Genomic DNA, 17,179 nt, shown 5'->3' on the forward strand with positions numbered 1-17,179 from the left:
TCCACCTGTATCCCTATTTAAACGATTTGTTTTTTCCCTTCCCCTCCACAAATTATACCAACATCAAATTAGCCCACTTGTTAATGGGGCTAATGTTTCTTTGAGGATTTCTACAGGACAGTATATTGGAAACAACTTCTTGGGGTGAGGGAGTGGAGTGGGGGAGGTGGGGAGGGAAGGGATAGTGGGACAACAACAAGGGAAGGGTTAACAATGATTGACAAATAATGTACTCATTGCCTTACTTATGTAACTGTAAACCCCTCTCTACAGCATCTTTACAATAAAACACACACACACACACACACACACACACACACACACACACACACACACACACACACACACACACACACACACCAAACTAAAGTCTCCTCTCTGCTTTTATGTGATCTTAAAATAGAACCAATCTACTGAATTTTTTTTTATTTTTTGGTAGGTTGTGGGGCTTGAACTCTGAACCTGTGTTGTCCCTGAGCTCTTCAGCTCAAGGCGAACACTCAAACACTTGAGCCAAAGAGCCACTTCTGGTTTTCTGGTGGTTTATTGGAGATAGGAGTAATTGACCCCTTGTAACAATAAGATGTTCAAGACACTATGTTGAAAACTAACTTTACAACTTCAACCAGGGGTCTTAAGAGGGTGGGTGGGTAGTTGTGCAGGTGGAAGGGAAGGGATGGAAGGGGAAAAACAAAGGAGGAGACAACAATGCTCCATATGAAATGTACTTATTACCTTACTCATGTAACTGTAACCCCTCTGTACAGTATTTTTACAATAAAAAATGTACACAAAAAAAGAGTCTCACGGATTTTCCTACCCGGGCTGGGTTACAACCACCAATCCTCAGATCTCAACCTCCTGGATAGTTCGGATTACAGGCATGAGCTACTGGCATCTGGCATTGAATTTTTTTAAGCTAATCATTTATTTGTTACTCTTAAAGACTAATTTTTCCTGGACTCAGAATTAGAAGTAGAAGCTCTCAGAGAGAACAGCGAAGTCTCTTCTCAGTGATTTTCTTTGGTTCTGTCATTCTTTTGGCAGAAAGCTTAGAATATTCTACAGCCTCCACCTTGTTTTTCTTAGTACATTGTTTCTGCAGAGCAAAACTATGGCATTTGTGTTGCAGGACAGGTGGAGTAACTCTTCAGTGTTTTGGTGTTTTGGTCCTGGGGTCCTTTCCTTCTTTGTTCAAGGGTTTCCTGACAACATGTTGGTGAGCATCATCTTCTTTAGAGAGATTGAAAAATCCAAGGATTCTGCTAATCCTTTTCGATCCCAGATGATGGCCACAGTAGTATCTATCAGTCCAGAAATATCTTTTCCTTCTTCTTTTTTATTTGTTCATTTTTTACAGTAACCAAATTGAGACACTCAGAGTGGCATCCCCAATGCAATGAGGGGCACACTTTCTCTTTCCAGTTCTTCTTGGTCTGTAACAGGAATGCCCCTTACTCAGTAGCAAGCAAATTCCTCCATGGGTCAAGACACCCTGCTTCATGGGAAAACCGTCTTTGTGGTTCCCATCCCTGATTTCGACCACATCACCTTTCCATTCTTTACCAAGAGTGTCGTAGCAACTTCTGTGGCCATAGGCTTCTCATAGAAAATGCTGGAGTTTAAGTTCATCTGTAGTTTCAATGAGTCTCTGGCATCCAGTGGGTAGGAAAGGAGATATTCAGCTTCATCTTGATGCAGTTTGTTCTAATAGGAGGAGCCATGAACAAGAGTCAATTTTCTGATTTTAATCTTTTATTCTATTTTTTCTTCTCTCAATTTAGAGGTACTCATATATTCTGAAGTTTGAATGGTGAGATAGGGCATATAAAGACAGGATTATTAAAGACAGAATGATTACAAACTATTCACATTCAAGTTTATAAAGATGTTCTCTGTATAACAAAATAAGTCAAGCATAATTGACAGTGTTCTCTTTAGATATCTCAGTCCCTTTTCAGTGTTTTGACAGGTATTCATATTTTTTATTAACACTTTGCTAATTATTTAAAACACAACTTTTTGTATCTACTATCTTCTTATTTCTGCATAAGATACCACATAAGAGTGTAATAAAGTTGTTTAATATGTTTTTATTGTAAAAATACTGTACAAGGGGTCACAGTTACATGAGCAAGGTAATAAGTACATTTCCTATCAAGCATTATTACCTCCTTTTTCTCCCTACCATCTCTTCCCTCCCACCTCCACAACTACACTCCCTCAACCCCAACTAAGTTGTAAATTCGTCTTTCAACACAATGTCTTGCACAGCTCATTGTTACAATGGGTCAACCTGTATCCCTATTTAAGCATTTTGTTTTATTTCTTTCCCCTCCCCAAATTAGAGAAGTATATATACAACATGCAGGGCTCAAACCTCAAAAAGAGTGAAAACAGGGGTTATACCGTGATGGAGGAACATACAAAGAAACAAAAAAATCACATGGTACATTCTAAACATGTTAGAAACAATAGCAAGGAAGAAATAAACAACTGTTTCCCTATCTTGGGGTTCATTTTGCTTAACATAATCTTATCTGGTCATATGTACATAGTTTTTGACCTTTTCTGTTTGTCTCAGACATATACTAGTTATTGCAAATAAGAGAAACCATGGGACCTATGTTTCTTTGGGCCTGGCTTACTTCACTTAATATAATTTTTTCTAAGTCTTTCCATTTCCTAACAAATGGGGCTATCTATGTCATTCTTTCTGATGGAGGTATAGAATTCCATTGTGTGATATATATCATATATATGATATATATATGATTATATATATGCCACATTTTCTTGATCCATTCATCTACTGGGGGGAATCTGAGTTGGTTCCATATCTTAGTAATGGCTGCAATAAACATAGTTGTGCTGGTAGCTTTAATATGGTCTTGTTTGTTAACATTTGGGTAAATGCCCAAAAGTGGGATTGCTGGGTCATATGGGAGCTCTATTCAGAGTCTTTTGAGGAACCTCCATACTGCTTTCCAGAGTGGCTGAACAAGTTTACACTACCACCAACAATGCAGTAGGGTTCCCTTCTGTCCACATCCCCTCCAGCATCTGTTGTTATTAAAGTTCTTGATTATAACCATTCTAACTGGGGCGAGGTGGTATCTCAATGTTGTTTTGATTTGCATTTCTTTTATGGCTAGAGAGGTTGAGCATTTCTTCATGTGTCTATTGGCCATTCTTATTTCCTCTTCAGAGAAGTTTCTCTTTAAGTCTTTAGCCCATTTATTTATCAGGCCGTTGTTTCTTTGAGGATTTGTTGTTGGGGGATTTAATTTTTTGAGTTCCAGGTATATTTTAGATATGAGACTCTTGCCTGTTGTATGGTTAGTGAAGATCTTCCAATCCATGGGCTTTCTATTGTCTTGCTAGATATGTCCTTTGCCATGCAGAAGCTCTGCAATTTCATGCAATCCCATTTGTCCAACCTTTCTTTGATTTGTTGTGTTTCTGGGTCTCTTGAGAAAATTTCAGCCTGTGCCAATGAGACCTACAGTTTCTCCTATACCTTCCTGTAATGTTCTCAAGGTGTCTGCTTTAACTTCAAGATCTTTGATAGATTTTCAGTTGATTCTGGTGCAGGGTGTTATATAAGGATCTAGCTTTATTTTTCTACAGGTGATTAACCAATTTTGCCAGCACCATTTATTGAAGAACCTGACTTTCTTCCATTCTACTTTTAGCTCCCTTATTGAACGTGGCTATAGGTCTGTGGGTTCATTTCTGGGTTTTCAATTCTGTTCCGTTGGTCCTCAGGTCTGCTGTATTGCCCAGTACCAAGCTGTTTCGATTATTATAGTTTTGTCATAGAGTTTGAAATTTGGTATTGATATTCGTTCAGCACTGTTCTTTCTCTTATCGATCATTTTTGCTATTTGGGGTCTTTTATTGGATTGCTCCTTCTATTTCATTGAAGAATGAGGTTGCAATATGGATAGGTATTGCATTGAATTTGTAGATAGCCTTAGGGATTATAGCCATTTTCATGATGTTGATCCTTCCAATCTAGGAGAATGGGAGGGTTTTTCCACTTCCTAAATTCTTTTATTTCCTTTTTCAGGTTTTTAAAGTTTTCATGGTAGATGTCCTTCACTTCTTTAGTTAATTCCTAGGTATCTTATTCTTTGTGTGGCTATTACAAAAGGAGTTGCTTTCCTGATTTCATCCGTGCTCTTTTTATTGTTTGCATACAGAAAAGCCATTGATTTTTGAGGGTTAAATTTACACTCTACTACTTTGCCAAAGTTTCAAGTAATTTGGGAGTGGAATCTGTGGGATTCTTTAAATACAAGATCATCTGCAAAGAGGGAGGGTTTTACTTTGTCTTTCCTTATTTGGATTCCCTTTATGTTTCCATTTTGTCTTATTGCTGTAGCTAGGCATTCAAATACAAAATTGAAGAGAAGTGGAGAGAGTGGACACCCTTGTCTCGTTCCTGAGTTTACAGAAAATGGCTTTAGTTTTTCACCATTAATTATAATACTGGCTGTAGGTTTGTCGTATGCAGCCTTTATTGTATTGAGGAATGTTCCATGGATTCCTAGTTTTTCCAGAGCTTTTATCATGAAGGAGTGTTGAACCCTTTCAAATGCTTTTTGTACATCTATTGAGATAGCCGTGTGGTTCTTATCTTTGCTCTTGTTGATGTGATGAGTTATATTAATTGATTTGCATTTATTGAATTGTGGAAGTCGATTGGCCAAAATTTTGTTGAGAAGTTTTGCATCAATATTCTTCAAATAAATGGGTCTATAGTTCTCTTTCTTTTTTGAGTCCCTGTCTGGTTTTGGGCAGAGTTCGGTAGTGAACTTTCTGTTTCAATTTCACTGAAGATTTGGAGGAGTATTGGTGTGAGTTCTGCTTTGAAGGCCTTGTAGAATTCCACTGTAAATGCCTCTGGTCCTTGACTTTTCTTATATGGGATGTCTCTTATTGCTGTTTCTAATTCAATACTTGATATGGGTCTGTTAAGTTGATGTAACTTATCTGCGTTTAGTTTCAGCATGTTGATATCTACAGTTTTTGTACTTAGGAATTTGAGACTGAGCTATGAATAAACTAGCAAGCAAGTAAATAAGACAATATGCAATATATGTTATGAAGGGAACAGAGAAATTATCTTTAATGAGGAAACAATCTGTTAAAACAGCATCTAATTATGATAGATGGTCAGGCATAGCTCTTAGGAATGAGAAGGAAATCCTTGAAGAATTAGCTGCCACAGTACTGTTTAGGAGCTAGAGTTGGGGCTAATGTTCTATCCAGCACTAACCACTTCTGGGAAATCTAAGTGAGGTGTAAAGTCCTAACCTCTGAGGACTGAGTTAAAGGAGGAGAGTAACAATACTCAACAAGAAATGTAATCATTCCCTTACTCATGTAACTGTAACTCCTCTGTACAGCATCTTTACAGTAAAATATTTTTTAAAGGCCATACTCTTCCAGCTCTAGTAAGAAGTCTTTGAACTCAGGTTTATCAAAACATGCTCTTTGGAACTCCTTCCTTTTCTACTGATAATAACTTTGTTCCCTCTAGGTAAAAAGCATCTGTAACTGTGTGCCAGTGGCTCATGCCTATAACCCTAGCTCCACAGGAGACTGAGATCTGAGGATCATGATTCAAAGCCAGCCCAGGCAGGAAAGTCCATGGAAATCTTACCACCAATGAGTCAACTAAAAGTTGGAAATGGAACTTGCTTAAGCTATTTTTGAGCATGAACCTCAGGGACAGCACCCAAGCCCTGGGTTCAGACCCCCAAGATTGGCACACACACACACACACACACACACACACACACACACACACACACACACACACATGTATGCACATTCAAAAGCAGCTTTATTTTCAAATAATTAAAACTTAGTGCAATAACAACTGCCTTCTTAAACCCAATTAAAGATCTCTGTTCTCTTTTTTCTAAAAGAAACATTGTTTTATTTCATTATTTTATTTTAATTTTTAAAATTTTATTTTATTGTAAAGATGATATACTGAGGATTTACAGTTACATGGTTTACAGTTACAAGGTAATGAGTTAATTTCTTGTTGAGCATTGTTACCCCTTCATTTGTTTTTCCCCTCCCTTATGACTCCCCCTCCCCCTCCCCAAGGAAGTTTAGGATATTTGAGGTTAAGATTCTGTAGCAAAAAGTGATGTTTGGCAGGTAAAATTCTGAAATAGTACCCCAGCACATTCAGTCTCAGTTGGTCATTTGAGCCTCTTATAAACAGTGTTTTCTTTAGCTGGGTACAGAAGAGAAAGTCAACAGTTTGAATCATGAAAAGATTTCAATGTGCCATTGATGATGGAAGATGGAGAGGGCCATAGAGAGGAGATGGAGAGAGCCATGGACTAAAGATTGACCCTACACTTGCCAGTAAGCCACAAAAAAAAGTGTCTTTGATATACCTCCACAAGGGAATGCATTCCTGTATTCTGCCTACAGCAACATCTAGCTGAGTATAATAACTTTTTGTTTATTTTTGTTTAGTTTTATTTAGCTTTACCAGAGCCTTCTGATAATTCAGTCTGTTCAAATAACTGATTTCAATCTTATGATAGCCTAAACAGAGACATAAACAATTTTATGCCAGACTTTTGGTTCTAGTACCATAAGAATAAATGGGTGTCAACAATGACAATGTTGAGTTTTGGAAATAAGTTATGTTGCAGTAGAAAACAAGGAGCATCTTCTATTCCATCTATCATTGGTTGGCCCTAATGTTTCTGCCCTCCTCTTTTCTTGAAGTGAATTACTTTTGTTTTTTATAGGTTCTAAGCTTGGGATAGAGGTAGGTAGAAGGGTTAACAAAGATGAGATATCTTAAAAATTAACCAAATTCAGATGCCTTTCAAGTATGGTGGAAAACAAATCATTCTTTTCCATCATTAATACATTGGCTTGCAATAGGAAATATTTCACGTTGTGACTTATCCAGATGTGAAGCAAATTCATTTTTCATTGATTATAAATGTTGTAACCACTGTGTACATATGCCAGTATTCTTTCCCCAGAGAGTTTCTCATTGCTGTATATTCTGCATTTCCTAAGAGCAATAAGAAGACAAAGGCCATTTTGTTTTTTCATATGTATTAACAAATTATATGACTGAATCTTCTATGCCTTCTTCACATTACAAAAGAATAGAACCTCAACAAAATTCATGAGGAAAGTGGAAGAAAAATCTGCTCTAGATTCATATAAAATCATTAACCTCTTAGCTTTCTCTTTCATAAATTCAAGTTATCTGATGAGGATAGTGGAAAGATCTGTTGTGATATCCATGATTGTCTCACATAAGTTGTTTGGCTTGCTGCCATCTTCCTTTCTGAGCTTTAAGATACAACTGTAAGTTAATATATTATGTAAGATCAAATTATTTTTATTGAGAAAGCAACATGATCTTGTTTTTATTTTCTAAAGTTGATACAAACTACTTTGTTGAGAATTTATTTTCAGATTATGAAAGTGAGTCCTGTCACATAATTTAGGTGCCCTTGCGTGTAATCTAGGTTTTGCTGTTTGATGGCTGGTTCATGAAATACAAGGGTCAATATTACACAGGAGCCTGTAAACCAGAGGAATATCAGGCTCTATTTCCAACTTTCTCAAGCAGAATACACATTTTAGTAAGATCTTAACATAACTTCTTTACTCCTAAGAAGTACTGAAAAACTTTTTGTTGTTGTTGTTGGTGGTGGTCATGAGGCTTGAACTCTGGGCCCTTGAAAAACTTTTCTAGGTTGGATACTATAGTTGCTTAGGCAAGGATGAATGTATGGAAATAGGTAGAAGGAATCAGACATAGGAAATTTTATGAGTAGTCAAATCAGTAACAATCCCAACTAGATCACTTACATAATTTGTCTATGTGTGTGAGTGTGTGAGTGTGTGTGTGTGTGTGTGTGTGTGTGTGTGTGTGTGTGTGTGTGTACAAGTCCTCAGGCTTGAATTCAATACCTGGGTGCTATTGGTGAGGTTTTTTTTTTTTGCTTAAGGTTAGCATTCTACCAGTTGAGTAGTCATAAATGTAATTTTGTCATGGTTTCGGGTGGCCAACTGGAGATAAATGTCTAATGGACTTTCTTGCTTGGGCTGGCTTTAACTGAGATCTTCAGATCTCAATTTACTGAGTTACTAGGAGTACAGGTGTGAGCCACTGACACTCAGCTGGCTTTTCTATTTTTAAAGACATGTATTACAAGGTATATTCTCCTGGAAATATCTACTTTATTTAATTTATTATTTTCTTTTTTTCCAATTTTACTTTGAGACTCCAAGTGTGATTAAAAGTTCCTATTCTACAAATTGTTTCCACCTGCTATGAAATAAACATATTTCCCCCTCAAGATGACACTGTTTCAGATTCCGATTTTAGAGAAGATTATGTGGTTTTTTTTTTCTTGTTTGTTTTTTGCCAGTCTTAGGGCTTGAACTCAGAGCCTGGGCACTGTCCATGAGCCTCTTTATGTTCAAGGCTAGCACTTTACAACTGGAGCCACAATGCCATTTCCAGCTTTTGCTGAGTAGTTTATGGGAAATAAGAGTCTCACAGACTTTCCTGACCAGGCTGGCTTTGAATTGTGACCCTCAGATCTCAGCCTCCTGACTAGCAAGGATTATAGGCATGAGCCAAGTGCCTAGATAAATATCATGTTTGTTTTAAAATGAATATATTGTTAAGAAAAGGGGAAAATGCACATATGGGAAAAAGCATTTCTGTGTCTTCATTTTTTTGCACAGATTTCAAAATCTATAGCAACAATACAAAATTAGTCCTATTTTTGAAAGGTTAGTAGCTAATTTGTGAATACCCCCTGGTGGATATGGGTAATCATCTCTAATTGTAATATATTAGACTGTACATCTTTTTAATTGCTATGTGTTTTCTGTCTTCCTGGTCAACACAGAAGAGACACTGATCTAACACATAAAGGACACAGTATATCACCATTACCAGGGCACGTCATCAACTCTAAATCTCAAGACATAGCATCATAAGGATGTTGTGATTTCCATGGTGGCTGAAGGAAAATTTAAAAAATGATTCTCAGAGGTGGGTGATAAGCAGACTACAAAAATGCTATTAAGTACTGCTTTCCATGTATATATTTTATTAATAATGCTGCACATTTAATGAGTTTTCCTCTGTGGAGGTTTCTTCATTCCTTGTTTTGAGCTGCTTAAAGAGCTACCTGCATGGGGAAGTTGGAATAGTCATAGTCAGACATCACAGATTATTTTAAAATAATTACTTGTTAAAGTAAATATTAGACACATTTATACAAATTGCATATTGAACCTTTGTAAGGGTAGTATGTATATTGTAAAGACATGTAAAATATGTTACAAACAGGCAAATTATTTAAGATCATTCTTTAAGTAAGTAAGCAAAGATAGAGTTTATATCCAGGAAATTGGTTTCCTAAACAGTTTTTAGCCCCCAAATAAAGATATTTCTACTGGATAAGGCAGGAAAATTCTCTTTACCTCCCTTCTGATTCTGTCTTCACAAAGCAAGTATAAAGTAATTTCACAAAAACTGTTCTCCTTTGAAATGTTCAGTGATTTGCATGCCACATTAGATAAATTTCCATGATTATATGTCTTCCTATCAATCTCTCTCCTTAGCAAGAAACATGTAAACACATACAGCTTGCATGTTTTAAAATTACATAAATAAGCACCTGTGACTGTGATTTAATGATTGCAAGTAATACTTATAGCCATTTCCTTTTATTTCTTGATTAGATTCAAAAGAAATCTTTGCAAATATTTTCACTGAATGATTTCTGCTATGATAATTTGGAGGTGCTGGAATAGCAATGGGAGGATACAGTGTTCTCCAAGTTTACAACATTGTTTCTCCAATTTACATTATGCTGACTAGAACTCCTGAAGCCCGAAGTACTGAGTGGCTTATAGATATTCAGATAACATGCTCAGAGTCATTGCTAAACTTGTGGAATAGTTATTTGTATATACCCTTTCTGAATATACAACGGTTTCCCAGTTCAGTCTGTATAACTCTCTCACATACTGCAGTGTATTTATCATTTGTGTCTACTGGACACTGAAACAACTGATAACTAAAACTGTTTCTACATTTCTAAGTAACTCTGGTGAAGAATAACAGAAGGAATTAAGAGAAAAAAATAACTGATAATATTCATGCCATTTCTTTTTCTCTCTGCTTCCTCACATAGCTGATCAGTTTGGTCACATAATAGAAATCTCTTTTTAAAAATATATTTTATTTTATTTTTTTGTGAACACACTGTACAGAGGGGTTACAATTACATGGGCAGGATAATGCGTACATTTCTTATCAAGCATTGCAGCCTCCTCCTTTGTTTACCCTTCACATCCCTTCCCAGCCTCCTCCCCACTCCCCCACCCAATCTTCCCCACCTCCCCCACCCAGCCCCCGCACCAACGTTGTAAAGCTTGTTTCGACATGACAACTTGTACTAAAAACAAGTCGTTTAAGGATACAGGTGGACCTGTTGCAACAATAGAAATCTCTTAAAAGGGGAAAAATACCTGTTAGTTATAATAGGGCAAAAAGAAAAAAAAACCCTACTTCCTCCTTGGAAAGATACCCATAATTTGGTCTCCCTCAAGATAGGGATAACTGCAGAGGGATGACATGTCACCAGACACTTTAGCTACACCACTTGATGGCTATAGGGTCCTCTAGTTAGATTTAAATTTTTCTTGCACTGGATGTATTGCCTTAGAGCATTATTAGATTTCACGTCAGGCCCACTTCTAGTTAATGCTTCAGAGCTACCACAGTCCTCCTAGTGAGCACCTTTGCATTGCACTGTTTTGGACCATGGAGGCTAGACCTAGTGGTTACACCTTTCTCTGAGGATTTGGGACGTTAATTCTTACTAATTGGTTTACTTAATCCTAAAATTAGAGCATAGTAGTACCTTGAAATATAAACATTTTCCTTTGTATCCTGAGATGTATCTGATTCAGTATATGATTAAAATGAAATCTTAAACAATTTCCATGTTCCAGCTGAGTATACCCTTACCTTAATCATATAACTATAACCCCTCTGTACAGTATTTTACAATAAAAAATATATAATCACTCTTTTCCATTCACCTATAGCCAAGTATTAAGACATCTGTGATCTATGTCACTATTTTCATCATTGGCTTTGGCATTGTTATGTGTGTGTGTGTGTGTGTGTGTGTGTGTGTGTGTGTGTGTGTGTATCCATCCATACTCACGTGCACACACACACATACATTGCAAAGAGATAAAGTAATAAAAGTGCTCATAAAATATATTGCCAGTAGGAGTTGTTGTTATTGAGGGCATAAGGTAAAGGAGTTTATACATTTGCCAGAAATATTAATTATTAAATATTCCCTGAATTAGGATCACCTTGTAGCTGAAACTACATCTTAAAATAAAAACATTTTTTACTATAGCTTCTATTTGAATGAAACTCAATCATAGATGCAATGTCCTTTCAAAGTATTTCAAATATATTTATTGTGATATGACATATGTTCATTTTGAAATTTCATTAATTCAGCTAAACTACTACTAATAATGTCAACAAAAATTGTCTTAATGTAGAAATCACAAATTGGTCTACAAGTACTTTAGAAAATCCTTAATTAAAAGCCAATATTATTAAGCAGTATGAGGAAATATACTTTATAATTAGTTTTTATTTTTCATTGTAAATCAAAAAGCTACATCCAAGATATTGAATAAAGGGAAATTTATATTATTATCAGTACGTTTTTGATGAAGCTAAAGATTAAACAATTGAGAAAAATCGAAAGGCTCTGATTGCCTTTGTGAAATCCCTATTTTCTTTGTGAGGACGTTTTTTCCCTGAGTTTCATGTGTCCTGTTCTCATGAAGTTCACATTACCATCAAATCTATCCTGTAGTGTATTCTAATCATTTGGGATTATCTTTCATTTGACTCATGATAAACATCAGCATCATCTAGTTTCGTGCGGTTATTATCTCATTCCAGGAATCCTAGGTACATGTTACAGAGGTTTACTAGAACCATATTTGCTCTCACTCTCCTATGAATGTCCAAGTAGAGTTTAGGAATTTCTATGTGTTGATTATAAAAAAAAAACCTCAGTTACATCCTTTCCACAACTTGGCTGAGTTCCAGCCAAAAGTGAAATGACAAACCATATTGCACACAAAATCTGCACCATAGCAGTTGCAGCTATTCTTAAGCTGTCCAGGAACCCATCAATATCTAGTAATGTCTTCACTGGAGTCACATACTGATCAGTTTTAGGAGACAATAGAAGGAAAACAGCAGTCATAGAGACCAAGACATAGAAAAGACTATTGTAAGCATAGTTTCTGTAGCTATATCACAATATCTAAAAGTGTGTATTTCATAAAGAACAGAGATTTATTCTGTATGGTTCTGGCAACTGAGCTCCAAGACCAAGGGCCACATCTGGTGGCTACATTTTTGTTGCGGTATAACATAACAAGGGACAAAAAAGAGGGACTGCCTAAGCTGTGTTGCATCTCTTTCTTCCATAGCATTAATCCTATCTTTGTTCTAGTCTCATGATCTCATTTATTCTTAATTATCATCCAAAGACTTTATCTCCAAATAGCAGAAGCATATAATTTGGTGGTTAAGTTTCTAACATGTACTTTTGGGGAACATGTTCCAAAAATACCAGATAGGAAGAAAGTCTTGCATGAGTTCTAAGAGAAGAGTTGGGTAGAGGAGGGGTGGTACACTGACTAGACTATTTGGGCTGATGTTTCGTACCAGAGTTGTTGCTTCTTTCTGAAGATCCATACGGACTGAGCAAGTTTTTCTCTTTAAACACTGTCTCAGGTTCTTACTCTTCTCTATCTTTATAATAAATTTCTCCAGCAGGAAGTAATATCATCTGCAATCTCCTATTACAGTCTTTAAAAATCTAAACCAATAAAAATCTCTCATGTGTTTCTTTCACACTACACAGGTTCATAGCATTACCCCTGAACATGCGTGTGATTTCAGAACAGAACTCATGAGAGTCTATCTGTACAGTACTCATTTTGTCAACATCACAGTTCCAACAAAGTCTTGGTGTTTTTTTTTTAAGATTTGTATTTCTTTTTTTAAAACATTACAATGCAATGTTAATGTATAATTTTAGGAGCATTCTTTTTATAAACATAGCTTTTTATCTTTATTATTGTTTCAAAGTCTACATTTATATGAAAGACATTTGAAAAGCTATTGAATGTAGAATGCATCTATACTTTCTACAGAACCAGGTCTTGTTGATACCTACCCATGTCCCCTGAAATAGATGTTGTTAAATGTATATTCTCTCTGTGAATTTTGTCTGAGAGCAGGACTGTGCTCAGTCCCTATCTTAGAATATGAGAGTCATTCCTCATCACTGATGATCAGCAGTGCCACATAAATATAAGAACTTCACCAAGGATGATTTTCCCCTTCTGTGGAGTTTGTCATATAATATCCTTCAGATGTTTCAGATTGGACCAAGCCCTGCATGCTGAAAGTGTCATATTGTTTATTAATGCTTTATCTTGCCTTCTATTTCTATAATACTTTATTGAATTACCTAAAATGTTTTTCTAACCATTTTCAGAAACTCAGCCTGTTATATTTCATACCTTCTCAATGCTATTTGGTATATGGCATTTACACAAAGCCATCATATAAAAATAATTCCATTTCTTCATTTTAAGAGTACTAATAGTCTAAAATGAAGACCTATGGATGGTAGGTCATAGAATCTCTTACACTTAAAAGTGCTTTCCGTAAGTAATTTCATTAAAATATAAGTATAAGCAAACACATATTGAACACTGCTATATTCTTCAATTTAAATAGAAAAATTGATCACTAATTTAGATTATCAGGCACCAAATAAGGTGATTCATTTCGTTATACCCACTTCCTCTATTCACCAGACACATTAACATATGTAATTCCTAGTTCTAGAGCCTCTTATAGATAATATGCAATTGTAATGTGGCAAGCTTCTTTGTCTTCTTAAATATACAAGTATAGAGGACTTTCAAATATAGAATAAGTTAATTGCTTGCAATGTTGATCTCAAAGTAATGCTTAAATATATGCTATTAGCTCTGGGTAAAAATAATTGCCATAATATATTTTAGCAATCTTAATGTGGAATAAGTAGCATACAATAAGCTACCTATATCCTAAGCATGTTCTTTTGTATGATGTTACACAGATATATATCCAGTAAAAGATAACTATAAGTAAAAATAACACATTAGCAAATAAACCACTCTTGCTCATGTTTAATGATCATGTAGAATGAATAGTATGTATGCCTTAAATTTTTAATAGAATTCACTGGTAAGTCCTTTTAGGATAGAGATTTTTAAGTTGGAAGGATTTTATTTGTTGATTTAGTATTTAAATATAGAGACATTCATCGTGCTTCTTTTGAGTGAGGGTTCATCTTTTGAGAAGGAATTTGTTATTTTATCTCCATTCTAATTTATTTAAATTTACGTAGTGGCATCTTTCTTTGTTCATGATTAGTATTTTGAGATTTGTTGAACATATATAAATATATATATATATATATATACATATATATATATGCTCCAATTCATCTACTTAAACAGTTTCTGGGGCTGGGAAGGTGGCTCAGTGGTAGATTACTTGCCTTGCATGCATGAGGCCCTGGGTTTGATTCCTTAGCACCACATAAGCAAAAAGAAAAAAGCCGGAAGTGGCGCTGTGACTCAAGTGGTAGAGCTCTAGCCTTGAGCTGAATCGCTGAGGGACAGCGTCCAGGTCCAGAGTTCAGGCCCCACGACCAGACCCAAAAAACAAAAACAAAAACAGTTTCTGATCTGCTCTTTTAAATTTTGTTTACCATGAGTATTTAAAATATTTCCCATATTTATTAACATTTTAAGTAGGTAGAATACAATCATTATAATTTTTATAGTGTTTACTAATTTGAGCACCTGTGTTGGTTCTGGGTCTGGTTTCTTTTTTTTCTCTAATTGTTTGTAGCTATCTTCTGGGACACAGTTCGTTAACTTGGAAATACTTAGAAATTTTTCAGCTTTGCTTTTATAATTCATTAAGAAGATCCATATCTGTGTTCAGCCTTAGGTTAATATAGTGCCTGTAATTGAATATACCTTCTTTTTTAATATATATATATTTATTGTAAATATACTGTACAGAGGGGTTGCAGTTACATAAGTAAGGTAATGAGTGCATTTCCAGTGGAGCATTGTTACCTCCACCTTTGTTTTTTCCCCTACCATCCCTTCCCTCCAGACCTCCCCAACTTCTCCCTCCCCCAACTTAACCTACCCCCCAAGTTGTAAAGTTCATTTTCAAGATAGTGTCTTGTACATCTCATTGTTACAATGGATCAACCTGTGTCCTTATTTCAGCATTTTGTTATTTCCCTTCCCCTCCCCAAATTAGAAAAATGATAGGGCACCAGAATCAACTACAGTGAAAATAGGGGTTATACCATGGGGGGAGAACATACAAAAACAATCACATAGTACATTATAAGTATATCAAAAACTACAGCAACAAAGATAAAACCTCTTGTGTCTCTATCTTGGGTTCATTTTGCTTAGCATCATTTTATATGGTGATATGTACATAGCTTTTGACCTTTTCTTGTCCTAGACATATACTAGTTATTGCAGATAAGGGAAACCTAGGGACCTAAATTTCTTTGGGCCTGGCTTACTTCTTGTAAACTCTACGCAATGTGTCATGCACTAGGTTTGCTGTTTACTACTTTGCAGGGTTAACCCTGACTGAATATTGGTACCATTTATTAGCATTGTCCTTCATTTTCTGATTTCTAGAGTCTTGAATAATAATTGTTTTATACATATTCACCTGATAAAACAAATATAGTTAATGTCATTTTCTTTTGGTCATATATGTAAATTTATTTAATATTTTAAGTAATCACTTATTTAGAAAATATAGAACTTTTGATACTAAATTGGTATTAAATAATCACTTATTTAGAAAATATAAAATTTTTGATACTAAATTGGTATTCAGAGATCTATACCTTTTATGTAGGGATAGCTAGAGTAATTATTTATGTGTTTGTGTATAAATATCAGAGATAGTGACTCTCACGTCATTTTGTCTAAGTGCTACTTCAGATATTTTTTAAAATTTTATTTTATTGTAAAGATGCTGTAAGAGGGGTTACAGTTATATGAGTAAGGCAATAAGTACATTTCAGTTTTGAACAAAGTTATACATTATATTCAATTTAAAAGTAGTTTTTGTTTGTTTGTCTGTTGGTCATGGAGCCTGAATTCAGAGCCTGGGTTCTGTCCCTCAGCTCTTCAGCACAAGACTAGCACTCTACCACTTGAGTCATAGTGCCACTTCCAGCTTTTTCTGCTAATATGGTGCTGAGGAATCCAACCCAGGGACTAATGCATGCAAGCCAAGCATTCTACCACTGGGCCACCTTCCCAGCCCCTTAAAAGTAGTTTTGATTATATATTATTCTGCAAATTTGCTTTGATAGTTACTTTTGTTTTTTAGTTCTTCTTTTACTATTTCTTGCTTCATTTTTTTTTCTTATCTTTATTTTTACCAATTCTGGGTCTTGAACTCAGGGCTTGGACACTGTCAAGTTTTTTCTTCGTTTGCCCAAGGCTAATGCTCTACCATTTGAACCACAGCTACACTTTCATTTATATTTTGTTGTTGCTTTTTGTTTTGTTTTGGTTTTGGTAGTTAATTGGAAATAAGCGTTTCATGGACTTTCTGGCCCAGGCTGGCTTCAACCTGTGATCCTCACATTCTGAGTTGCTTGAAGTGTAGGTGCCAGATGGCCACTGGCACTCACCCAGATTGCTTTCTTTTCTAACTTAGACTTCCAGGGGCATATTCATAATTAAGTACATACAGGAAATAAAAATAAATAACTTACCAGAATTATAAGAAATGCCTATTAACTGTGCTGTACGCTTAATAAAACTTTCATTGACAGGAAAGGAGACAAAAATTACATTTTTTAGTAATTTTGACCATACATTTGAATTTAGCCCAAGTCTTTGTAAATTTTGTCCTTAATATACTAAAACTATCTATGAATAATAACTGTATTTGGTAGGTGCTGAGTAATTCTAC

At 35.5% G+C, this 17,179-nt stretch overlaps 1 pseudogene; it reads right to left on the minus strand.

Annotated features, from left to right (window-relative positions):
• Positions 1-985: 985 nt before the first annotated feature.
• LOC138816793 (small ribosomal subunit protein eS6-like) lies at positions 986-1,691 on the minus strand (annotated as a pseudogene).
• Positions 1,692-17,179: the final 15,488 nt, after the last annotated feature.

Source organism: Dipodomys merriami, unplaced genomic scaffold (genome assembly GCF_024711535.1).
Source record: "Dipodomys merriami isolate MVZ:Mamm:240054 unplaced genomic scaffold, mDipMer1.0.p SCAF_7, whole genome shotgun sequence".
Lineage (NCBI taxonomy): Eukaryota > Metazoa > Chordata > Mammalia > Rodentia > Heteromyidae > Dipodomys > Dipodomys merriami.